Source organism: Erythrolamprus reginae, chromosome 2 (assembly GCF_031021105.1).
Source record: "Erythrolamprus reginae isolate rEryReg1 chromosome 2, rEryReg1.hap1, whole genome shotgun sequence".
In the NCBI taxonomy this organism is placed as follows: Eukaryota; Metazoa; Chordata; class Lepidosauria; order Squamata; family Dipsadidae; genus Erythrolamprus; species Erythrolamprus reginae.
The window spans coordinates 203,318,314-203,344,401 of NC_091951.1; the positions used below are offsets into that span (position 1 = coordinate 203,318,314).

The following is a 26,088-nucleotide window of genomic DNA, read 5'->3' on the forward strand; positions in this document are numbered from 1 at the left end:
TGGACAAAAAGCTAGTTGAGTGACCATGGGCCAGCCTCTTTTTCTCAGCCTTAGGAAGAAGGCAATGACAAACCATTTCTAAAAAATCTTGCCAAGAAAATTGCAGGCACTTGTCCAGGAAGTCTCTGAGAACTGGGCATGGGTGAATGAAAAAAAACCACATGCATCAGTTTGAATTGCCTGGCTTGGAATTGTTGTCTTTTCGCATCATCATTGAAACTGCTTGTAATAATGCTGCAAAAATCATTCTTCCTGTATTCAAAGCACTTTCTGTGCTATGTCCCAAATCCAAACTTTGGCAGTGAAAATAAATCTCTTAAACTCTTATGATGTACTGTGCTGAGCTATGATGCTTTAATATTTGTTGCCTTCTAACTCCTGATACTAAAGAACAATACAGATGGTTCCTCGATTTATAACTACAATTGAGATTAGAATTTCTGTTGCTATGCAAGGCAGCTTTTACGTGAATTATTTTATGATGTTTAATATACAGTTGTTAAGTGAAACCACTGCAGTTATTAAATGAATTGCTGGGTCATTAAGTGAATCTGACTTTCCCCATTGACTTTTCTTCTCAGAAGCTGACTGGGAAGGTCACAAATTACAATCACATGAACCTGAGATGCTGCAGAAGTTGCAATTACATGTAGTTGTTAAGTTGCCGAATTTTGATCATGTAACCTTGGGGAGTCTGATGGTCGTAAGTGTGAGGACAGGTCACAAGTTACAATTTTATTTATTTATTTATTTTTTTTAAAAAATATTTTTATTATTTTTATTTTTATTATTATAATATGTATATAGATAGGTATAATATGTATACAGATAGGTATGCATAAATGTTTTATGTTGTTTGTTTGTTGATATTATAATAAAAACACAAGTTACATTTTTAGTGCCATTGTAGCACCAGATGGTCCCTAAACAAACGGTTGTAAGTTGAGGGCTACTTGTAATCACCAACAATAAGCCTGATCAAAATAATAGTAGCAACAATAATTGAACTTTTTACCTAGCCTTTTGAGTAATGTTGGAATTATTCTAAGTGATACGTATTCCAGCACTTCCACATTTGGCACAGTCTGAATGCCTCTCACCAAGCAAAGTTCATGAAACTGTGGGTGACTTAATCAATTTTCTTTTTATCAGAAGGCTTTTATGAATGCACAGAATTTACCACTCTGTTGAACTTCGCAATTTCCCACTTCCTTTCCCCATTAATCAGGCTGCCTTACTCAACACCATACGGCAAGATGTTTTTGCAAGAGGTTGCATGAAAAATAGTAAAGCATGCTTCTCTACACGTCTGCTTGCATTCGATGACGTGGCTAAGGGGCTTTGGAAATTGCTCCCCCATTCTTTTGGGCTCCCCTGACATCCCCTTTCAGTCCAGATTTAAACTGGATCTGCCAAGACCAGCCACAGAAACTGAGCAAAGGCTACCTTCAGTCTCCCTCCTTAGGGTCCCGTCGACCAAACAATGTCGGCTGGCGGGACCTAGGGGAAGAGCCTTCTCTGTGGGGGCCCCAGCCCTCTGGAATCAGCTCCCTCCGGAGATTCGTACAGCCACCACCCTCCTCGCCTTCCGAAAGAGTTTAAAAACTCATCTTTGCCACCAGGCCTGGGGCTCCTCAGATCTTCCCCCATGACCAATGAATGTTTTGAGGATGACTGTTGAATGAATGATATTGATAGTTTTTTAATTAGAATTTTAAATATTGTTTTAATGTATTATTAATTGGATTGTTATTACTGTTTCCTGGGGTTTTTTTCTGTACATGCCGCCCCGAGTCCTCGGAGAGGGGCGGCATACAAATCCAATTAAATCTTAAATCTTAAAAATCAGAGCAGAGCTGGAAGGGATTTTAGAGGTCTTCTAATCCAAGCACAGGGTCAAGCAGGAGACCCTATACAGTTTTCAGGCTAGTGACTGTCCAGTCTCTTCTTAAAAACTTCTCATGAAGAACCACCCACAATTTTTGAACGCAAGCTGTTCCACTGGTTAACTGTCCTCAATATTAGGAACTTTCTCCTTAATTCCAAGCTGCTTCTCTCCTTGACTAGTTTCCATCCCATTGTTTTTTGTCCTGTCCTCTGGTGTTTTGGAAAATAAGTTGCCCCCACCCCCTCTTTGTTGCAGCCTTTCAAATCTTCATCAGCTCCGTTCGTGTGGGAGCTTCCCAGGTTCTGTTTCCCACCCCTGGCCTAGGTGTCTAGGGCAGTGATGGTGAATCTATGGCACATGTGCCACAGGTGGCATACTGAGTCTTATCTGCCGGTACACGAGCTGTTACCCCAACTCAGCTCCAGTGTGCATGTGTGCAGATTTTCAGCTTGTGCTGAGGTTCTGCGAGGGTATTTTTGGCCTCCAGCGGGCCTCTGATGGGGAACAGGGGAAGCAGTTTTAGCCCTCCTGAGGCTCCAAGAAAACCTCTCTAGTCTGGGTGGGGGGAAAATGAGCCTACCGGGCCCACCCAAAGTTAGGAAATGGGTTAGTGGGGGGATTGTGCATGTATGCACAGGGGCAGCACAGAGGGATCACACACACATATGCAGTGGGAGCATTGAACTATGGGTGTGGGCACATGCTTTTGGCACCCAAGGAAAAAAAGGTTGCCCATCACTGGTCTAGGGCCACTCTCTGAGATCTTCTGGGTTCCAGAAAGTTGGCCCACTGGGTAAGAGCAGCAGGTGTTCTGCCCTCTCCAACTCGGTTTGCTTGCACCAGATTGAATACAGGTAGTAATCAGCTTACAACTATTCATTTAGTGACTGTTTGAAGTTACAACGGCACTGAAAAATTGACCTGTGACTGTTTTTCACACTTATGACTGTTGCTGCATCTCTATGGTCATCTGATCAAAATTCGGATACATGGTCACTGATTCATATTTATGGCCACTTGCATTTCCTTGGGGGTCACCTTTTGTGATCTTCTGGCAAGACAAGTCAATGGGGGAACCAGATTCACTTAACAACCGTGATACTAACTAGAAGTGGAGCTCTTGTCTCACAATCAGGAGGCTGTGAGTTTGATCCTGCATAAAGGCAGATGTAGGGTCTCCTGCTTCCGCAGAGGGTTGGACTAGATGACCTGCAAGGTCCCTTCCAACTCTGTTAATCTACTAATTTACCGTATTTTTCAGAGTATAAGTTGCACCTTTTCCTTCCTAAAAGAGGCTGAAAATTTGGGTGTGTCTTATACTCTGTATGTAGCTTTTTTAAAGCTTTTTTCCCCAGCCCTAATGAGGGGCAAATGATCTTCCCAGTTCTTGTGGGCTTGCAGGCTCTTTCGCTGTTACTCCCTCTGAAAAATGTTTTTCCAGTACTAAGTACTGTATTTGCAGGCTTTCCCCCCATTGTTCTACTTGCTCCGAATAAGTTCTTTTCCAGCCCTAACCAGAGGATAAAGTAATGTGCTGAAGCTGACCAGACTAAGGATGGTACCCAGATGAACACCTGGTAGGCAGATCCCCCCCCCCTCATTTCTTCCCAAAAAACTAAGTTGTGTCTTATACTCTGAAAAATGCGGTAATACCCGCAGTGATTCTAGCTATGACTAGAAAGGTTGCAAAATATAAAACTCATTTAAATGTTTTACTTAGCAACATAAATTTTGGGCTGAATTGGGGTCGTAAGTCAAGCACCACCTATATTTTATGTGGGCTTTGGCCACATACAGAAATATCCAATTTTTAATATGTTTAATCTCTGAATGTGTCCAATCCTGTTTTTTAAAACTATTTAAGCTAGGGCCCATTACGACATTTCAGGGAAGTTAATCTGTTGAAATAGATTGCAGAAAAAAGTATTTTGTTTTATCTGCTCCAGATTGTGTTATTCATGCCCATCAACTTCATTTTGACAACCTGCATTCCATTCACCTGACAGCATGAAATATTTTCTTTCCACCTCCCTACTACCCCACTCATAAACCTTTACCATGTGTTCTTAGCACTTCTGCCAGCATTCCAAATAACATCAGAGGGATAAATCAGAGTCCAAGTTCCAAGTTCCAATTTATTAACAGAGCCATGTTGATCACAAACTATAGTTAACCCGATACTATCTTTTTCTACAGTTCTCCACCCAGGTTAAGGTTCATCCCTTGTCCCCACACCCCAAGTTCATCACATGGACCACTCTAGTTCTCTCAATATCCACGATCCTCCCCTGTACTTCTGGCTGATGCTGAACAAAGAATGACCTTGACTCTCTGAAAATAATTTGTTGCGGCTAATATTTTTCTCTCTCAGGCAACTACCTCTCCCCAATTCCCACAGTACTTTTCTACTTGTGGCAGACTAAAGACTCCAACTCAAGATGATGGCTTCGCCCTTCCCTAAATAAACAATACTCTGGTGTATTATTATTATTATTATTATTATTATTATTATTATTATTATTATTATTATTTATTATTATTATTATTATTATTATTATTATTATTATTATTATTAATTAGTTTTGTATGCCGCCCCTCTCCGCAGACCCGAGGTGGCTCACAACAGTGATAAAAACAATACATGGTAACAAATCTAATAATTAAAATCTAAAATAACAGTTTTACATTAAAAAGTCTAAAAAGAAAAAGACCCCAATATGTAAAAACATACACACAGTCATATCATACACAAAACTACATAGGCCAGGGGGAGATGTCTCAGTGGGTTTTAAGAAGTTTACGAAAGGCAAGGAGGGTGGGGGCAATCCTAATCTCTGGGGGGAGCTGGTTCCAGAGGGTCGGGGCCGCCACAGAGAAGGCTCTGTGACCCATTCACTCCATTTGTTTGCTTTGTGGTTCAATTCATATGGCACATTGATCCTAGATGAACCCAAACAGATTTTCACCTCATATCTTCACAAATTAGCCAAGAAACGATTCAGTGTGATAATACTGAGATAATATATAATCTCAGGGATCAAGGAATCTCATGTGTAAGCATGTTGTCTGAAAATAATCTGGGTCGGGTGAAATCCATCAGGTTCTGGAGAACTTTAGTAGCGAAAATTTTGAGCAGTTCAGAGAACCGGAAAATACTGCCTCTGGCTGGCCCCAGAGTGGGGTAGGAATGGGGATTTTGTAGTATCCTTCCCCTGCCACGCCCACCAAGCCACGCCCACCAAGCCACGCCCACCAAGCCACACCCACAGAACCGGCAGTAAAAGAAAAGGACCAGTTCCTCAATCTCAGTTGGGAGTAGAATTTCCATTGCTGAGCAGGACTGTTAAGTGATTCGTGCCTGATTTTATTTTTTTTGGGGGGGGGGAGGCAAAGTGAATCACTACAATTAAGTGAAGCATGCGTTAAGTGAATCCAGCCTCCCTGATCGACTTTGCTAGTTGGAAGTCTGCTGGGAATGTCACACATGGTGATCACATGACCCCAGGATGCTGCAACAGTTGTAAATACTGTATATGCCTGTTAAGTTTAATTAACTTTACACATGGAATACAGTACTGCATTCAGTTCAGTCATTACGATGTAAAAAAGATGTTGAGACTCTACAGGGGTCCTCAAATTTGGCAGCTTTAAGACTTGTGGACTTCAACTCCCAGAATTCTAGGAGTTGAAGTCTGCAAGTCTTAAAGTTGCCAAGTTTGAAGACCTCTGCCCTAGAAACAATGCAGAGAAGAGCAGCAAAGTTGATTAGGGTCAGTAGTGGGATCTAAATCCCTTTACAGCCAGTTCACATGCGCGCTTGTCCGCACAATGCTTTTGCGCATACACAGACGTGTCCTAGACAGGTGGGTGGAGCCTCCCGCCACCACTACCAGGCAGAACTGGAAGTTCCGCTAATTAGGGTACCGGAGGCTAAAACATGTGAAGAATGGTTGCAGGAACTAGGTACTGTATGTCTAGTTTAATGAAAAGAAGGACCAAGCTAGACATGTTAGCAGTCTTCCAATATATCAGTGTCAACCGCAAACAAGAGGGAGTCAACCTATTTTCCAAAGCACCTGAGGGTAGAACAAGAAGCATTAGATAGAAACTAATCAAGGAGAGAAACAACTTAGAACTAAGGAGAAATTTCCTGACAGTTAGAACAATCACTAGAACTATTTGCCTCCATAAGTTGCGAATGCTCCAACACTGGAAGTTGGATAACCATTTGTCTGAAGTGGTGTAGAGTTTCCTGCCTAAGCAGGGAGTTGGACTAGAAGACCTCCAGGGTCCCTTCCAGTTCTGTTATATATATCTTTATTGTCGCTGTACTTCGTACAACAAAATTAAATGCCACCTTCATACATCATACATTCCATCATACATAAGAAAACTAAAATTCCAAGTCCTCGGAGAAGGGCAGCATAGAAATCCAATCATTAAATTAAATTGAATTGAATTGAATTAAATTAAATTAAATTAAAAATAAAATAAAATAAAATAAATAAAATAAAATAAAATAAAATAAAATAAAAATAAAATAATAAAATAAAATAAAATAATAAAATAATAAAATAATAAAATAAAATAAAATAAAATAAAATAAAATAATAAATAATGCTATAAGTCAAGGACTTCCTGTAGAGTGTGGCTTACCCTTGTAGGCATGCACAGGACTGTTCTATGAAATTATATTGTTCATGCATTACTTCTACATATGTGTAATAAATAAATACAGGTTCTTGGTGGTTTGCAAAACAGTTGACAAAATAATCCCTATAAAACATCCACGTTAACAATAAATAAATGTAAACTTTTAATAAAAGTTCAAGAAAGGGTTTTCTGAGTCTTATTATTGCTAACATTCAAGTACCATTTCAAAAAATCCACCTGTTTTCAAGGGAGCTTAAGAAACTAACTATACATTTGAAGGATGGGCCCACATCCTTTCATCCATTAAGCAGTGCGTGGGAATTTAATAAGTGCACTCTTAGTGACAGTGCCTGTAGAATAATATTGTATTGTTCCCACCCTTCTGATTTTGTGCACACTGTTTAGAAGCTGGTTATTCTCATGGGCCTTGGGTTATATGGAAGCCCTTTGATTGGTTTTCTGCTCTTTGGCTTTGTGGAGGGTTTGGTTCCCAGTCTTTATTCTTGATATATTTCATTTTAAGGGTTAAATAAGGTTCAGGAGGGAAGTGTTTTTAATAGGAAAGTGAACACAAGAGCAAGGGGGCACAATCTGAGATTAGTTGGGGGAAAGATCAGAAGCAGCGTGCGAAAATATTATTTTACTGAAAGAGTAGTAGATGCTTGGAACAAACTCCCAGCAGACGTGATTGGTAAATCCACAGTAACTGAATTTAAAACATGCCTGGGATAAACATATATCCATCCTAAGATAAAATACAGGAAATAGTATAAGGGCAGACTAGATGGACCATGAGGTCTTTTCCTGCCGTCATTCTTCCATGTTTCTCTGTTTCCTTTTTGTAAACCTATGCTGCAAACCATCAGATTGGCTATAGAGCCACTAAACATAAAACATCGGAATGAAAGTGGATGCACCTATTCAGGATGTCATTTCTCTCAACGCCCAGTCGGTTTGTCCCCTTTCCCATCTTCAGAGAAGATGAAAACGAAACAAAAGTTGTTTCCCTAAGCACAAGACATTCAAATTAAACTTGGCACATCGGATTCATTTATCATCCTGCTTCATCGATGGGGATCGGTTCTTATTTTTCTTTCTCAGGTCTGGTAGGAGCGAGACAAAAGATCGTAAAACCCTACAGGTTGTCTAGGACAGTGTTTCCCAACCTTGGCCACTTGAAGATATTTGGACTTCAACTCCCAGAATTCCCCAGCCAGCGAATGCTGGCTGGGGAATTCTGGGAGTTGAAGTCCAGATACCTTTCAGTCACCAAGGTTGGGAAACACTGTGCTAAGGGAATTCTGGGAGTTGAAGTCCAAATATCTTCAAGTGGCCAAGGTTGGGAAACCCTGGTCTAGGAGGAAGCCAATTTACAAATGGAGTAATTTTCCCCCATCGGGCTGTTTTATTTTCTTTTGTAGGATTATAAACTGCTCGTCAGCTGGGAAGAATGTACACTTGCCTGTTGTGCCCTGGAATGTGTGGGTGTATGGAGATAAAGGGGTTGTTGGTTCTTCTCTGGTCTTTTTCCCAACCAGGGTGGCCTTCAATCTGAGATAAAGGACGCCTCTAATCACTGGTTTCCCCCACACACGCTGTCCTATCTCTGTTGAATAGGCCAAATCGCCTCTTAACCTTGCCTGGGAGTGTTTGCTTTAAACGTGATATCCAAGCTCAAGGCACATGACGCCATGGAAGGATGCCAACTGGGCAGAGGTTGCCCCTGGCTGTTAATTCCTGGGGTAGGGGAAGCTTCGCCCCCTGGGATGCCCACGGTCTGTCTTTTTTCTCTCTCTCTACCTCCCACCTACTGGGGAAGAGGACAGTGGCTTATTCATGTAGTGTTGCCAACTGACTGGGGAATTAAACTGTGCGTGCTTTGTTTGCTTTCCTTGTGGTTGTCATAACATGGTGTGGTGGTGGCGGCGGCGGCGGCGCAGGGACAGGATGTTAATTCCTCTCTGATTAAAGCTTCCCATTTAATTGAACGGACAGCTTAGTTGTGGGTGCTGCCCCAGGCCCATTACAGCACCACCCTCCAGAGTCCGTGCGGACTCTGACTCCATGCCAGGAACCCTCAAAATCACCCCCCAAATTCCATACAAAGTCCAGCTCAAGGCAGGGGGTGGGTCTTTTGCCTAAAAAGCACACTGCCATCAAGCGACTCTTCCCATTTTAATTCTCTTCCATTTTTACCCTCCCTGTCAGTTTTAGGTGTGCAAAATTTAATTCCCCCCCCCCAACTATCCTGGCAGGACACTTTTAGGAGACTTCTGGATGTATTATGAGGAATTTAAGCAGCAACTCCCAGCTACCAACGCTGTCTGGCTGAATTTATTTATTTATTTGATTGTCTGTCTGTCTGTCTATCTATCTAAGACAAATGCCTTGTGTGTCAAATCTAATCTAATCTTGTCTGTCTGTCTGTCTATCTCTCTCTAATCTATCTATTTTATCTATCTATCTATCTATCTATCTATCTATCTATCTATCTATCTATCTATCTATCTATCTACCTATGTACCTCTCTATCTATCTATCTATCTATCTATCTATCTATCTATCTATCTATCTATCTATCTATCTATCTATCTATCTATCTATCTATCTATCATCTCTCTCTCTCATCTCTCTCTCTCATCTATCTATCTACCTACCTACCTATTTACCTCTCTACCTATCTACCTATCTATCTATCTATCTAATCTATCTATCTTATCTATCTATTTTATCTATCTATCTATCTATCTATCTATCTATCTATCTACCTACCTACCTACCTACCTATCTAATCTATCTAATCTATCTAATCTATCTATCTAATCTATCTATTTTATATCTATCTATCTATCTATCTATCTATCTATCTATCTATCTATCTATCTACCTACCTACCTACCTACCTACCTACCTACCTATCTAATCTATCTAATCTATCTAATCTATCTAATCTATCTAATCTATCTATCTAATCTATCTATTTTATCTATCTATCTATCTATCTATCTATCTATCTATCTATCTATCTATCTATCTATCTATCTACCTACCTACCTACCTATCTAATCTATCTAATCTATCTAATCTATCTATCTAATCTATCTATTTTATCTATCTATCTATCTATCTATCTATCTATCTATCTATCTATCTATCTATCTATCTATCTACCTACCTACCTATCTAATCTATCTATCTAATCTATCTATTTTATCTATCTATCTATCTATCTATCTATCTATCTATCTATCTACCTACCTACCTACCTACCTACCTACCTATCTAATCTATCTATCTAATCTATTTTATCTATCTATCTATCTATCTATCTATCTATCTATCTATCTAATCTATCTACCTAATCTATCTATTCTATCTATCTATCTATCTATCTATCTATCTATCTACCTATCTAATCTATCTATCTAATCTATCTATTTTATCTATCTGTCTGTCTGTCTGTCTGTCTGTCTGTCTACCTACCTATCCATCTATCTATCTAATCTATCTAATCTATCTATTTTATCTATCTATCTATCTATCTATCTATCTATCTATCTATCTATCTAATCTATCTATCTAATCTATTTTATCTATATACCTACCTACCTACCTACCTACCTATCTATCTATCTAATCTATCTATTTTATCTATCTATCTATCTATCTATCTATCTATCTATCTATCTATCTATCTATCTATCTATCTAATTTGTATGTCACCCACTCCCAAAGGACTCTGGGCAGCTTACAACAATAAAAAGGCAATGTAAAAACAATTTAAAACCCCATTACACACAATCATACATCTTGTCATGGTCGGATCACAGGTGTGTTGGTTAGTCATGGCCCCAGGCCTGCCGGCAAAGCCAGGTCTTCAAGGCTTTCCAGAAAGCCAGTAGCTGGTTCCAGAGAGCCGGTACCGCCACAGAGAAAGGGCTCATGTCAGTCAGCATTGGGATGTTTAGCGATGGGACCCGGACAAGGCCAACCCCATGGCCTCTTATCGGTCGCTGGGAGCTATATGTCATGAGACGGTCCTGAAGGTAGTCTGGTCCTAAGCCATGTAGGGCTTTAAAGGTGATAGCCAACAACTTGAATTGCGTCCGGAGACTAATTGGAAGCCAGTGCAGCTTGTGGAGCGTTGGTGGGATGTGGGTGTATGTAGGCGCACCCACAACAGCTCATCATTACCATCCTGGCAGGGGTGAAATCAAGCAGGTTTTGGAGAACTGGTAGTGGAAATTTTGATCAGTTTGGAGAGTGGGGTAGGTTTTGAGATTTACAGTATCCTTCCCCTGTCACGCTCACCAAGCCACACCATGCCCACCGAATTGGAAGTAAAAAAATTTGGATTTCACCACTACATCCTGGTCACAATAATGTTAATTCTATAGTACGATAATAATATAGTTACTTGGGGTAACAGTAGCATCTCTTGCTCAAGCCTCCCTCAAATCGGGAGTATTTCTCAGCCCTTCCAAGTTTCCTGAAATCATTGCATCACTAAATAACTTGCTAGATGATCACCTATAAAATAATGATAGTGATGCCTGCAAGAGAAGGATCCCTCCCTGTCTCCCTTCTTACACACTCCCTCTCTTCTTCCTTCATTGCACACTCCCTCTCTTCCTTCTTCCTTCATTACACATTCCCTCTCTTCCTTCTTCCTTCATTGCACACTCCCTCTCTTCCTTCTTCCTTCATTGCACACTCCCTCACTTCCTTCTTCCTTCATTACACACTCTCTCTCTTCCTTCTTCCTTCATTACACACTCTCTCTCTTCCTTCTTCCTTCATTACACACTCCCTCTCTTCCTTCTTCCTTCATTGCACACTCCCACTCTTCTCCATTGCACACTCTCTCTCTTCCTTATTCCTTCATTACACACTCCCTTTCTTCCTTCTTCCTTCATTACACACTCCCTCTCTTCCTTCTTCCTTCATTGCACACTCCCTCTCTTCCTTCTTCCTTCATTGCACACTCCCTCTCTTCCTTCTTCCTTCATTACACACTCCCTCTCTTCCTTCTTCCTTCATTACACACTCCCTCTCTTCTCCATTGCACACTCCCTCTCTTTCTTCCTTCTTCCTTCATTGCACACTCCCTCTCTTCCTTCTTCCTTCATTACACACTCCCTCTCTTCCTTCTTCCTTCATTACACACTCCCTCTCTTCCTTCTTCCTTCATTACACACTCTCTCTCTTCCTTCTTCCTTCATTACACACTCCCTCTCTTCTCCATTGCACACTCCCTCTCTTCCTTCTTCCTTCATTACACACTCCCTCTCTTCCTTCTTCCTTCATTACACACTCTCTCTCTTCCTTCTTCCTTCATTACACACTCCCTCTCTTCCTTCTCCCTTCATTACACACTCCCTCTCTTCCTTCTTCCTTCATTACACACTCCCTCTCTTCCTTCTCCCTTCATTGCACACTCCCTCTCTTCCTTCTCCCTTCCCTATACACTCGTGTACTGGGTAAGGCTGTCATACGGAGGAGACCCTCTGTGTTAATCTTCCCCATCGCTTCCCATTGCTTTCTCCTTCCTTGAGCACTGATTGCAAACATTTCATAGCGCTGTGAAAACTTTGCCTTTTTCTAAAAGTGTCTCTCTAGTGGTGCCATGTGGATTTGTGGTCTCCGCTGAAATAATAAAATAGAAATCCGTTACGGATGTGCCTTCCAAAGGGTGCCCAGTGTGATTTTGTCTCTTGCCAAGAAAAGAAAATCTCTTTTCTCCTCAGAGCTGATTCCATTCTTTTGGTTTTACTAGATATAAAAAGAAGCGGTCATGACCTCTGTGTGTCACTGTTTGGTGCGTGCCTGAAGACAGATCTTTCTCAGCTGACAGAGACTCATCACCTATTGCACATGGAGGGGGGGGGATATCACCAGGTGGTGAGTTGGGTTGTGCTCACTCAGTTGCAGAGCAAAAGGGATGAGCAATCCCCGTGGCAAGTTTTCTGGGGCTTGGGGTTGACTGGCAGGCCTTCTAGGTGGGACAGAAACTTTCGGCAAGGGCTTGCTTTTGGAGTTGCTTTTGATTGCATTCAGAAAAGTACAGTGTTCCCTCGATTTTCGCGGGTTCGAACTTCGCGAATAGCCTATACCACGGTTTTTCAAAAAATATTAATTAAAAATACTTCACTGGTTTTTTTTCCTATACCACGGTTTTCCCCGCCTGATGACATCATACGTCATCGCCAAACTAATAATTTTTGCAATTAAATAACAAAAAAAATAATTATTGTTAATAAATAATTATGTTTACAAATATCAGAATCACTAAGTGTCTTATTCAATGGTGATTACCAGTAATAATGGTGAGTAAAGGGTTGTTAAGGGAATGGGAAATGGTAATTTAGGGGTTTGTAGTGTTAAGGGAAGGTTTGTGATACTGTTCATAGCCCAAAATGGTGTATTTACTTCCGCATCTCTACTTCGCGGAAATTCAACTTTCGCGGACGGTCTCGGAACGTATCCCCCGCGAAAATCAAGGGAACACTGTATACTGCTCAAAAAAAATAAAGGGAACACTCAAATAACACATCCTAGATCTGAATGAATGAAATATTCCCATTGGATCTGCACAAAGCTGAATTAAGCACATCAGCATGTGAAATTGACTGTCAATCAGTGTTGCTACCTAAGTGGACAGTTTGATTTCACAGAAGTTTGATTTACTTGGAGTTCTATTGTGTTGTTTAAGTGTCCCCCCCCCCTTTTTTTGAGCAGTGTATATAATTTTAAGGGAAGGAAATGAATGAAGGAGCATGGCTGAAAGGAAGGGAAGGGAGACAGTGTGAACGCTTCCATTTATTGCTTGTGTGACCTTGGCTGTGTCACTTGATCTCTTCAGCTTTATCACCTTTCATAGAAGTTTAAATCTCAGGGGTTTCACTGGTGGCTCTCTGCATTGCTTATCAGGTTTCAGCCCCCAGTGCAATTCCATACAACGCCTCTCTCCTTTCTTTCAGTTTTCTTGTTGGATATCATGTACATCATTCTTTTGATCTCTTCTGATCATTTCCTTCCCTTTCTCTCTTTTATTTTTTTAACCTTGCATCAATTTAAAAAGAATCACAGAAAGTTAAACAACATTCTGGAGTTCTTTGGGGATCCAAAGACTGATCAAGAGTCCTGCCTCGTTTTATTTCCGATTTATTAGAATAGCAATTTATTAGAATGGATATAAATGGGGATAAACACAGGATACTCATTGTTAATAGAGGTATAATTGTGCCTAAAAAGGGGGAGACTGGGAGTGTTAGTAGTATGAAGGCAATGGATCACTCAACTAAGGGTTTTTTTTTCCACACGTGACATTTGATTCATCACATTCTCAACGGCTCTCTACTACTTAACCTCATGCTTCTTCAGCCTTTTAATTCTACAGAAAAGATCTACCATGACACAAGGGAGATGGGGGCCATCTCAAGTAGCTGATTTTGGCAGTCATGGAAGGGTGGGACATTGTTATTACAGAATTTTATTATTTTTCTATTTTACTGCCGGATTTGGTTTGCCTCAGTGTAATTTGGCTGCTGGATTTGGCTTTGCTGGATTTGGTTTGCCTCAGTGTAATTTGGCTGCCCCAGATATTTATAAAATATCTCTCTCTCTCTCTCTCTCCCCCCCTCTCTCTTTCTCTCTTTCTCTCTCTCTTCCTCCCTCCCTCCCTCTTCTAGTTCACAAGGGAATCTGATGCACAGCGAAGCAGATACTTGATTTCAGAGCTTGTAGATCTGATCAAGTTTGGCTGTTTCAGATCCCACTGGCTGCCGTGTGGAAAATGTTACGCTTTATTGATTAGATTTACATCAAAGCTTTCATAGAGGAGTGACATGGCATATGTAGGCACTTGAAGTACTGTGTCCGGTGGTCACCATGATAAAAAATGCTGAAGTCCTAGGAAGAGTACAGAGAAGAGCAACAAAAAAGATTGGGGATCTGGAGGCTAAGTCACACAATGAATGGCTAAGGAAACTGGGTATGTTTACCTTAAAGAAGAGAAGGCTTAGGGGAGTCTTCCAGTACTTGAAGGATTTTCACAGGGAAGAAGGGTGTCGATTTATTCCTCATACGACCTGAAGGCAGGACAAGAAAAAAAGAAAAAATAATAATAATAATGATAATAATAATAATAATAATTATTATTATTATTAAAAAAAATCAATCATAAAAATAAAAAATCAACAAACGATCCAAAGAAACAGATGAAACAATCGATCACATACTCAGCTGCTGCAAAAAGATCGCACAGACTGACTACAAGCATAGACATGATGCTGTGGCACAGATGATCCACTGGAACTTGTGCCGGAACTACCATTTGCCAGTGGCAAAGAACTGGTGGGATCATAAGCCCGAAAAAGTGGTCAAAAATGAGCAAGCAAAACAACTGTGGGACTTCTGACTTCAGACTGACCGAATTCTGAAGCACAGCACACCAGACATCCTGATTGTGGAGAAAAAGAAAGTATGGATCATCAACATCACAATCCCAGGGGACAGCAGAATTGAGGAGAAGCAGCTAGAGAAATTAGTGAAATACGAAGATCTAAAAATCGAGCTGCAACGACTCTGGCATAAGCCCGTGAAAGTTGTCCCAGTGGTACTTGCCACGCTGGGCGCAGTGCCAAAGGATCTCAGTGGACATTTGAAAACCATTGGAATTGACAAAATTTCCATCTGTCAATTGCAAAAGGCCGCTTTACTGGGATCGGCGAACATAATTCGCCGCTACATCACCCAGTCCTAGGTGCTTGGGAAGCGCCCGACTGGTGATGAAATATGAAATCCAGCATAGTGATCTTGTTTGCTGTGTTGTATCAACATAATAATAACAATAATAACAACAATAATAACAATAATAATAATTTATTAGATTTGTATGCCACTCCTCTCTGAGATATGGCAGCTTATTAAAAAGCGATCCAACCTGGAACTAAGGAGACATTTCCTGACAGTGAGAACAATTAATCTATAACACAGCATGTCTCTTGTGGTCCTTCGTCACTAGAGGTTTTCAAGAAAAGACTGGACAACCATTTGTCTGAGATGGTATAAGGATTCCTGCCTTGGGCAGGGGGTTGGACCTCCAAGATCCCTTCCATCCCTCTGATATTATGTTTTCCCCATCTTTGCAGGAGGTTGAGCTGGTAGTGAGTGATTGGCCTAAAGTAATATAATATAATAACAGAATTGGAAGGGACCTTGGAGGTCTTCTAGTTCAACCCCTTGCTTAGGCAGGAGCCCCTACACCACTTCAGACAAATGGTTATCCAACAGCTTCTTAAAAACTTCCAGTGTTGGGGCATTCACAACATTCAGAGGCAAGGTATACCACTGATCAACCGTTCTGACTGTCAGGAAATTTCTCCTTAGTTCTAAGTTACTTCTCTCCTTGATTAGTTTCCACCCATTGCTTCTTGTTCTACCCTCAGGCACTTTGGAGGATAGCTTGACTCCCTCTTCTTTGTAGCAATCCCTGAGATATTGGAACTCTGCCATCAGGTCTCCCCTGGTCCTTCTTTCCATTAAACTAGCCATGCCGAGTTCTTGCAACCGTTCTTCATATGTTTTAGCCTCCAATCCTCTAATCATCTATGTTGCTCTTCTCTGCACTCTTTCTAGAGGCTCAACATCATTTTTACATTATGGTGACCAAAACTGAATTCGGTATTCCAAGCGTAGCCTTACCAAGGAGTTATAGAGTGGTATTAACACTTCAGTTAGCTTGATTCTGTCCCTTTGTTAATGCAGTCTAGAACTGTGTTGGCTTTTTCGGCAGTGGCTGCACACTGCTGGCTCATATTTAAGAGGTTACGGTAAAGTCATCTTATTAGGTTGAAGGTGGACAAGAGCCAGTGTTTCCTCACTTCCAGTTAAGAACCTTAAGCATGACGCCATACCATACTACCTGCTGAGCTGGGGTGGTGCAGCAGGTAGAGTGCTGTACTGCAGGCCACTGAAGCTGACTGTAGATCTGAAGGTCAGCGGTTCAAATCTCATCACCGTCTCAAGGTTGACTCAGCCTTTCGTCCATCCAAGGTGGGTAAAATGAGGACCCGGCTTGTGGGGGCAATAGGCTGGCTCTGTTAAAAAGTGCTATTGCTAACATGTTGTAAGCCGTCCAGAGTCTAAGGAGAAGGGTGGTATAAAAATTGAATAAATAAAATAAATAATAAATAAATAAATGCTTGTTCTCATATAACCTCTTCTCAAATCTTTCGCCGTTAAGGTGCACTTTTTTTCTCTCAACACGTTTCTCCCGACCCTGTTGACTATTTGCAACAAAACGGTTGATGGTTCTGCGATCACGCCCCAATATCTCAGCAATTCCAAGAGTGGTGCATCTGTCTGAAAGACTTTTTACAATTTTTGACTTTTCAGAGTCAGTTAAATCTCTCTCTCTCTCTTTTTTTGGGCCCATTTTGCCTCGGGAAAAGAAGCTGCCTAATAATTATGCACACCTTGATATAGGGTGTTGATCTCCTTAGGCCACAGCCTCCCTCATTACACAAATGCACGTCACCTGATACTGCCTCTGCCAACTAAGCATTCAGGTTTATACAGGTTGGAGGTGGAAAATATGCATAACGAATGATGTGGTCAGAATACTCACTTGCCTAATAATTGTGCACACAATGTAGTATTTCAGTGCTTGCTTATTTATTTATTTATTTGTTTGTTTGTTTGTTCATTCGTTCGTTCGTTCATTATTTTATTTTATTTTATTTTATTTTATTTTATTTTATTTTATTTTATTTTATTTTATTTTATTTTATTTTATTTATTTTATTTTATTTTATTTTATTTTATTTTATTTTATTTTATTTTATTTTATTTTATTTATTGGATTCATATGCCGCCCCTCTCCGCAGACTCGGGGCGGCTAACAACAATGATAAAAAACAACATGTAACAATCTAATTTAATAAAACAACTAAAAACCGTTATTATAAAGAACCAAACATACACACAAACATACCATACATAACTTGTAATGCCTTGGGGAAGGAATATCCTAACTCCCCCATGCCTGGCGACAGAGGTGGGTCTTGAGTAATTTGCGAAATAAATTTATTTATTTATTTATTTGTTATTTAGTATGCTGCCCCTCTCCATAGGTCTGTGTTTCACAATTTTGGCAACCTTAAGATGTGTGGACTTCAAACCCCAAGGGTGGTTAGCAGTGTCCTTGCCCTGGTCAAGACTTGCATCCCAGGTGGCAATCCTGCTGCTCTGCAATCCATATTCCAGACCATGAGGGGCGAGGGGGAAATTTTCAGGTGGGAATATTTCTCCACGTGAGGGGGAAGCCTGAAAGGTCCAGGATCTTCATGCAAAGCAGCTGAATGTCCACCTTCCCTGCATGTGGCACCCTACATGTGCTTTTTACGGCAAATCTCAGAATATTTGCCTGGTTGGGAATTAGGAGAAGCAATGAGCAAGGCATTCAGAGGGAAAACATATTTTTCAGCTCCAGCAACCGACAAGGGCCCATGGGGCTGGCCTTCTCCAGGTCCCGTCAATCAAACAATGCCAACAGGCGGGGCCACGGGGAAGGGCCTTCTCTGTGGTGGCTCCGGGTTTCTTAAATTAGGGTTTTCTAATTTAACTTAAACTTAAATATTAGATTTGTTTATATTGTCTTATTATTGTTGTTAGCCGCCCGGAGTCTACAGAGAGGGGCGGCATACAAATCTAATAAATAAATAAATTGAGAGAGATGTATGGCTTTTACTAGGGGTTTGTCATTATTTTTTAAATTGTTCTTTTAATCCTCATTTTTTATTTCTTGTAAACCACCCGGAGTCCTTGAGGAGGTAGGTGGCATATAGATTAGCTTAATAAATAATAACTAAAATATTAGGGAGGGCTGGTCTTGAGCAATATCCTAGGAGCACATTCCCTTCTGCAATCTGGCCACAAGGATATCTGATTGAAAGGAGAGGAAGCCAATTCTCTATGCTTCAGCAACAGGCAGGCTCTGTCCAAGATGTTTTATTTATGATGGTAGCCTATCTGCCCATGCAAATCATCACTAGATGCCATCATCATCATCCATCGTCATCATTACCATCATCTCTCTATATTTGCACAGTCCGCCTGACTAATCAGTATGTACTGCAATGTACTCTTTATCTAGCGTGACTGCCTGTCTCCGCGAGGCAAATCTGCCATCTAGCGTTTGTTTGTTATAAACTCACCTTGTCCTTATGACTGCAGAACCACAAATATCCTTTCCCTCATCATCTTTCCTTAAGGAGGGGAGCAAAAAACTAAGATATTTCAGTTGCTTCCCCCCTTAATTACCATTCTGTACGATCTATGACAAATCTAGTGGACCCTGTATAATTAGAAGCCGTGTATAATAACTGGATGCTAGGGCTGTTGTCATGACACCCTGTCTACACCTTCTTAGCATATATTATTAGAGCTTCGAAATTTCTTTAGCATTTAATTCATCTTCAATATACATCATCCTTGTGGTTGTTTTTTTTTTTTTTAATGTCATCTTTTCTCAGTTAATCCTAATTCTTTTAAATAAGTGGATTCTGTGTTAGTTAGAGGCATTAAACTTCCAAAATTTGCTGATTTGCTTTTTTGGCAGCAAATGTTGGCAGTAAATGGAAAGGTCTCTTGATAAAAAGTCAGGGTGATGTAGTACTTAATGTAAGAGACTCTAATCCAGGAGATTTGGGTTCGAGATCACCCTCAATCCTGGAATCTAGGATTCTGAGCCTGTCATTTTTTTTCTTAGGCTACTTTGTCTGACAAGATTGATGTTGTGGAAAAATCGGAGAGCAAGTTTTTCTGCATGCTGGCATCGATCTCAAAGAAAAACAGAATATCATTTATTTAAGTCTACAAATAAGTATAATTGAAGACACACAGAAGCTTCCTGGCACTGGGTGCAGATTGTGGACAGGGGCAAATCCCATGATTTGCAGGGTCTAATAATGAAAGTCAAAGACTGTTGAAAAAAAATGAGAGTACGTTCTTTATAAATGTAAAGATGACCAAACTAATGATAGTAAGTATAGTATCCTGTTTCCCCCAAAATAAGACAATCCCTGATAATAAGACCAATTGGCCAAGTGCTTATTTCAGGGTTAAAAAAAAATGAGACAGGGTCTTATTTTCAGGGAAACACAGTAGCCAGCCTTAGAATTGGCCATGAAGATACTGTATTGAAGTGGTGGGCAGTTTCTAAAGAAAGCAGCAGTCAAGAAATATGCTGCAGACTAACACTTGATGGAGCAGCTTTGAAGGCATTGGAAAAGATATTCAGATGCTGGGGTGTATCTATATTTACAAAGATCAGAACTGGGCAGACATTCCGTGTTAAGGCACTAAGACACCTCTGACAGTTAATGGAAAGTTGGGCTTTGAAAAAACTGGATAGAAAGAATATGGACAACTTGAAAGTTGAAGAAGACTACTGAGGAATATGTAGATAGCTAAGAAAACAAACAAATAATGGTTCATCTAACAAATCAACTCAAATTCTCACTCAAAACACAAATAACCAGGCTCATTCTTCAGAAACATTGTGCAAAGACCTAGCTCTCTGGAGAAGGAAGGTGGAACGAAAGCGCAGAAGAGGATGACCAGCCACAAGGTGGATGGAGTTAAATTATAACAATAGTGGGTGCACTATTACAAGACGAAAGGACTAGCTTGGGGACAGGAGAAAGATGCCACATAATTATTCAAAAGTCTCTTAAAAGACAAGGATAAAAATTTAAAATAATTGAACAGTCATCTCATTTTCAAAATAAACTAATGTAAGAAAAATCACACTGAAATTTACGGTCATGTCTGTATAACACGGCTACATTTCATTCTATTCATTGCTTAACACGTGTTGATGATTTGCATCCAGTCTACCTCTTTATTTGATCTCAGGAGACAATCAAGCATGTCGCCATCTTTATTGCTAAAAGCCAAGATGAGCAGAAATGAGCAAGAAGCTTGACTTTCCTTTCTTCCTGCTAAGGATTCTCTTGCACTCTTCTAATATGGGAAATTTTCTTAGAGCCTAAATGACAATTGGGCAGAGTGCAGTTTGATGACATCCTACAAGATCCTGTCTTGGAAATGGGAGAGTTTGGTTTTGGATGGCCCGTGACTTACTGAGGATGCTCCTTTTGTTTTTCAGTGTCTACAGAAATTGACTTGATTGTCCCTCCACACTTTCAAGCTGATAGCATCAGACCCCATGTCAATTGGAATTTCAAAAATTAAAGCTTCTGAAAACATCATGCTCCAGGAAAATTGAATATATTAAAAAATCCTATGTTATTAAACTTCAGATTTAGTTCTTGAAAGCAACAATTTCATTGCATCTCACTATTAGCAGACACTAGTAATGATCAGAATATTTTATATGTTTTATTACATTCTTGAGACAGTTTCCTCAATGTGGTGGCATCCAGTTCAGCTGTGAAATTATAGGGAGCTGAAATCTGGAGGGCACCAGGCTGCCCTAGAGTTGGCCAGATAGATTTAATTATCAATCACATCTATATGACTGCCCAGCTCACAGATGACAAGACGGGCTGTCTCCCATGCCTTGCTAGAATGTTGTAAAGTTGATCCCCAGTACTATTCACAATTTACTTGGGAGAGAGAGAAAGCTTTTTTTAAAAAAGTGTTTTATTTTTATTTTTGTTAACTCCATATTCACACGTATATTACTGAATGTACCATACAAACATTTCCATAACATGTTATCATCTCTTTCTAGTCAACCTGTATTCAATTCAACATCTTTATCATATTGATGAAATCATCAGTCTATCTTCATACAGTATTTCTCTTTCTCACTCCCCTCCTACTCTCTCCATCTCTTCCATTTACCTTCTATACCCCGTCTCCTTCCTCCTTCCCTCCCTCCCTCTCTCCACCCCACCTCTATCTACTTGGAGAGAGAGAGAAAGCTTGAGTTAGCTGGAGGCAAGACAGGAAGGTTGGTTTCCCTCCTGATTGGTGAGCCAATCACTTCATACCACCACACGCCTTCACCCGCCGTGATTCAGAGATACACTGCCTCTGCTCTAGGAGGCTTTACTTTCGGGGACGTGCGTAAATTGCCCATCCGCGGTCCCTGCTGGCTTTCCCAGGCTGCGGCTCCGAGAAGTCCAGCTGCGGGATGACCCCTGGCGTCCCACTTGATTTCCAGCCGCTTCCCTGAACCCACGTCCGCCTGTTATTGCCTTACAAGGCAGGGGTGAAGAAGAGACGCCTAAGGAAGACGGAGTGGAAGGGTGGAGTAAGCCAGCACCAGGCGAGGCGTGGCGAGGTGGGTCGGGCGGGCTGGCGGGAGAGGCAAAGCGCGGCCTTAGAGGATGGGAAGGGGGTCTGCTGGCGGCCCGCGGCCTGGGCTAACTCCAAGGGGCTTGGGACTTTGAAGTAGGTGAGTGAGAAGGACGAGGGAAGGAGGATAAATCGGACCCGGGGTCAGTTTCCTTTCCTCGGCCCGCGCTTGCCCACGCACACGCGCGCCTCTCGCTCGGTCCACTCGCCGCCCCACCCAGCCGCTCGCCTGCATCAGCAGGCTCCGGGAAGCGCGCGGGATGCAGACGCCTAAGGAATCTAAAACGAGCCTGGATTGCAGCGGATCTGGGTTGGGTGGAGGAGGAGGAAGATCGCCGGAGAGAGAGAGAGAGAAACCGGGAGAGGTAGAACCACCTGGGCTGGGAGGACTTGGGAAAAGGGGGAAGCAGGGTTGTCTTGTGGGTGGATTCCAAGGGACGCTATGCAGCTCTTTCGCCTTCGCCCGAAGCTGGCTTGATTTACGCGCTTCTTCGCGGCTTCCCATCCTAATCGAAAGGCAGCTGATGGGATGCTAAGGGATGCGCTTGCAACCGCACACGCGCACGTCCGAAGCTGGGGCTGAGCGGAAAGCCGGGAGATCCTTTCGCGAGGGCGCGTAAACAAAAGCGATGCTGGGACCCTAATACGCCTGACCAAGTCAGGTCTCCCAGTTTATTTTAAGCGCAAAATGCTTTTGGGTTGCCCTCGGCTGTATAGCTGAGCTAGACCTGGATACCGCTGCCGAGCCGTTCTTTCGGCAGGGAAACAACGGGGTGGGGGTGGGGCTGTTGAATGTTATGTTATTATGATTTATTATTTTTGCCGACTGGGTGGAAAGCGCTCGTCTTGGCCGCGCGGGGCTTCCAAACAGGTGGCCGTACCATATTGGCTGAAAGAGGGGTGGGATGGGATGCGCAACTCTGGAATACTTCATTTTTAAACGGGGTTACTGGAAGCCTACGTGTTGCGGTTTTAAAGTGGAGCCCCTACCAAGCGTTATTTTAAGTCAACTAAGTCTGCATATCCATTTTTTTTTATTCCTTCTCTTCCTGCATAACATCCTTCTTCCATTTTTGTAACATGATGTATGTATCTCTATATAGCATTTCCAAAATTATCTCCCTAACATTCCCCCTTTTTCTGTGAATGCCCAACTGCCTTAAAATAGATCCCTCTTTCCCCAACACTCCTCCCTCCCTTCTTTTCATCTGTCACCACGTTTCCTTTCCGCACCTCTAGCGTCCTTTTCATCCTATTTCATTCCTCTTCAGTTCCCTTTTCATGCCGGTGCATTATATTTGTACACAAACGGCAACAGGTTGTCAACCATTTATGCAGGCTCAGACCTTTATGGTCACAAAGTGTGTGCGTGCGTGCGTGCCTGAACAGACACACGATGCTTTATTTATCCTGCATGGAAACATTTGTTATTCCACTGGAGATTTGAGAAGACACATAGCACCGTTTGCAAGGATTGATGACTAACTGCCCTTACTACACGTATTAATATTTTTTTGCAACATATTGTAAAAACCCTATATTTTCAACCCCAACGAAAGCCAATGCCTGCATGTTTAGGTGTGTTTTTGCAATCGTGAGACACTACTGTAGATTTTATAATTTTCACCTGCTTCTTCCCATTCTCTGAAGACGACAATATATTTGTCATTGTGTAAACATACCATACCACTGGAATATGAAGTACAGTGCAATGCATTGTATATTTTATATGGATTCAGACAGTTTCATCTCAGGCTGAACAATTAAACATCACACATGATACATGAACAACCTTCCTTCCTAGACTAACTGAACTCTAATCAAGACACACTGCTTTGTGTGCACATATATTCTCTGTGTTTTTCTGTATATATATACACACACACACACACATACGTACATGTATATATATACACATACATTTACATACATCCTCACATCCTGGACACAAACTGTTTCAATTCCTACCCTCAAAACAATGCTATAGAGCACTGCACACCAGCACAACTAGACACAAGAACAGTTTTCCCTGGAATGCCATCCCTCTGCTAAACAAATAATTCCCTCAACACTCTCAAACTATTAACTAAGTCTGCACTACTATTAATCTTCTCATTGTTCCCATCACCCATCTCCTCCCACAAATGACTGTATGACTGTAACTTTGTTGCTTGTATCCTTACAATTTTCATTAGCTGGTTCCTAAAATGATTAGATTGCTTATTTGTACCTGGGCTATCATTAAATGTTGTACCTCATGATTCTTAATGAATGTATCTTTTCTTTTATGTGCACCGAGACAGATTCCTTGTGTGTCCAATCAAACTTGGCCATTAAAAAATTCTATTCTATTCTATTCTATTCTATTCTATTCTATTCTATTCCATTCCATTCCATTCCACTCCACTCCACTCCACTCCACTCCACTCCACTCTACTCTATTCTATTCATATATGTACTGTATATATATACATATACACAGTATGAATGTATATGTATATGTGCATATATGTATGTAGTAGGTATAAGTATAGGTGTATATGTGTGTGTGTGTGTGTGCATGTATGTATGTGTGTATATGTATGTGTTTATAGTGTGTGTGTGTGTGTGTGTGTGTGTGTGTGTGTGATTCTGCTTTTAAGCATAGAAATTCTCCAGGACCAATAAGCAGTTCCAAATAACCATATATATCACTAAAAACTGAGTACAAACATTTATAATTACTTGAAGAATATAAGAGTATAAGAAAGGATTCCTCAAGCCAGGGTCTTCTAAACGAGTTTGGACTCTTGAATCCTAGAATTCTCTACCCAGCAAATCTGGAAGGAAGAATCCCGTTTGGGGGAGGCTGGATAGCAACCAGACTTGGAGGAGGAAGACTTGTTATTTGCACGGCTAACCAGACCTTCTGGTTAGCTGTGAGCAACTAGTATTTGTAAAAAAAAACCTTGTTACTGTACAAGTACTCCTTGACTTACAGTCACAGTTGAGGTCAAAATCTCTGTTATTAAGTGAGACAGCTTTTAAGTGAATTTTGCCCCATGTTATGACCTTTCTTGGCCACAGCCGTTAAGTAAATCACCGCAGTTGTGAAGTTAGAAACAACTCTCGTTAAGGGAGCCCGGTTTCCCCATTGACTTTGCTGCTCAAAAGATTGCAACATAACCCAGGGATGGTGAACCTTTTCAGCACCGAGTGCCCAAACCGAAATGCACTCATGTGCACGTGTGTACCGGAGCACCAAAAGCCTGAAGACCAGCTGGCTGGCCCGCATGCATATGCCACAAACCCAAAGACCAGGGGCATGCACTCTTCCGGACAGCTAGTTTTTGGCACACACAAAGGACCAGCTGGCTGGTGCGCCTGTGGGTGCCGGAAACCAGAAGAGCAGCTGACAATGGCGCATGGGCCCACAGAGAAGTGCTCTCTGTGCCACCCCTGGCATGCGTGCCATAGGTTCCCCATCCTGGACACATAACCCTTGGACATTACAACCATCATAAATATGATGAGTGTCTGAATTTTGATCACGTAACCCTGTGTGAAAAATGGTCATAAGTTTCGCACTGCCATCGTACCTTTGAACAGTCACTAAATGAGGTGTTGTAAGTCGAGGACTACCTGTAGTAAGTTTCTTCATAGTTTGATAGTTTGCAAGGATTGTATGCCGCCCAACTCCAGTAGACTCTGGGTGGCTAATAGCATATTAAAAAACAATATAAAATATTACAATATATGCTTAAAATATATAAAAAGAAACATTTCAGTAACCCTATTAATAACACTCAAACATTCAGTCATTCATTCATGTTCCCAGGCCCGTGGGAAAAGCCAGGTCTTAATGGCTAAATAAATCATCAGATTTATTGTCCCAAAGGCCACTAATCCTCGTGTCTATTTTGGGAGCAATCTGGTGGACCAATGGGAAAATCAACTGGTATTCCTCAAAGAAGTGGATGTGTTTTTTGTGATCCGTTTCTGCATGAAGTATCATTCTTTTTCCTTTTCAACTTTCATGGCATGTATTAATTGCCTGTCATCCATACACACCCTGGCTACCTGAGGCACCAAGTGATGTACCTTTCTATTTGACAAACGCACATATCCCATCTGCCAATTCCCAACTAAAACTACTGGGTTCTGGATTTTATTTTAAAAATGCACCCAGTTAGTGAGAGTGTTAATTCCTTTAGGTAATACAGTACATTCTTGCAGAT

At 41.2% G+C, this 26,088-nt stretch overlaps 1 protein-coding gene across 4 annotated transcripts in view; it reads left to right on the plus strand.

Annotated features, from left to right (window-relative positions):
- Positions 1 to 26,088, plus strand: part of PNCK (pregnancy up-regulated nonubiquitous CaM kinase) — a 68,065-nt gene that overhangs the window by 4,715 nt on the left and 37,262 nt on the right. Inside the window, exon 1 of one of the 4 annotated variants that reach the window (XM_070741358.1) lies at positions 21,877 to 21,971. The exons of the other annotated variants lie outside the window; for them this stretch is intronic. The gene's annotated coding sequence lies outside the window, so the exon portion shown is untranslated. Of the gene's footprint in view, positions 1 to 21,876; positions 21,972 to 26,088 lie in introns of those variants that run through there. 4 annotated transcript variants of the gene reach the window in all.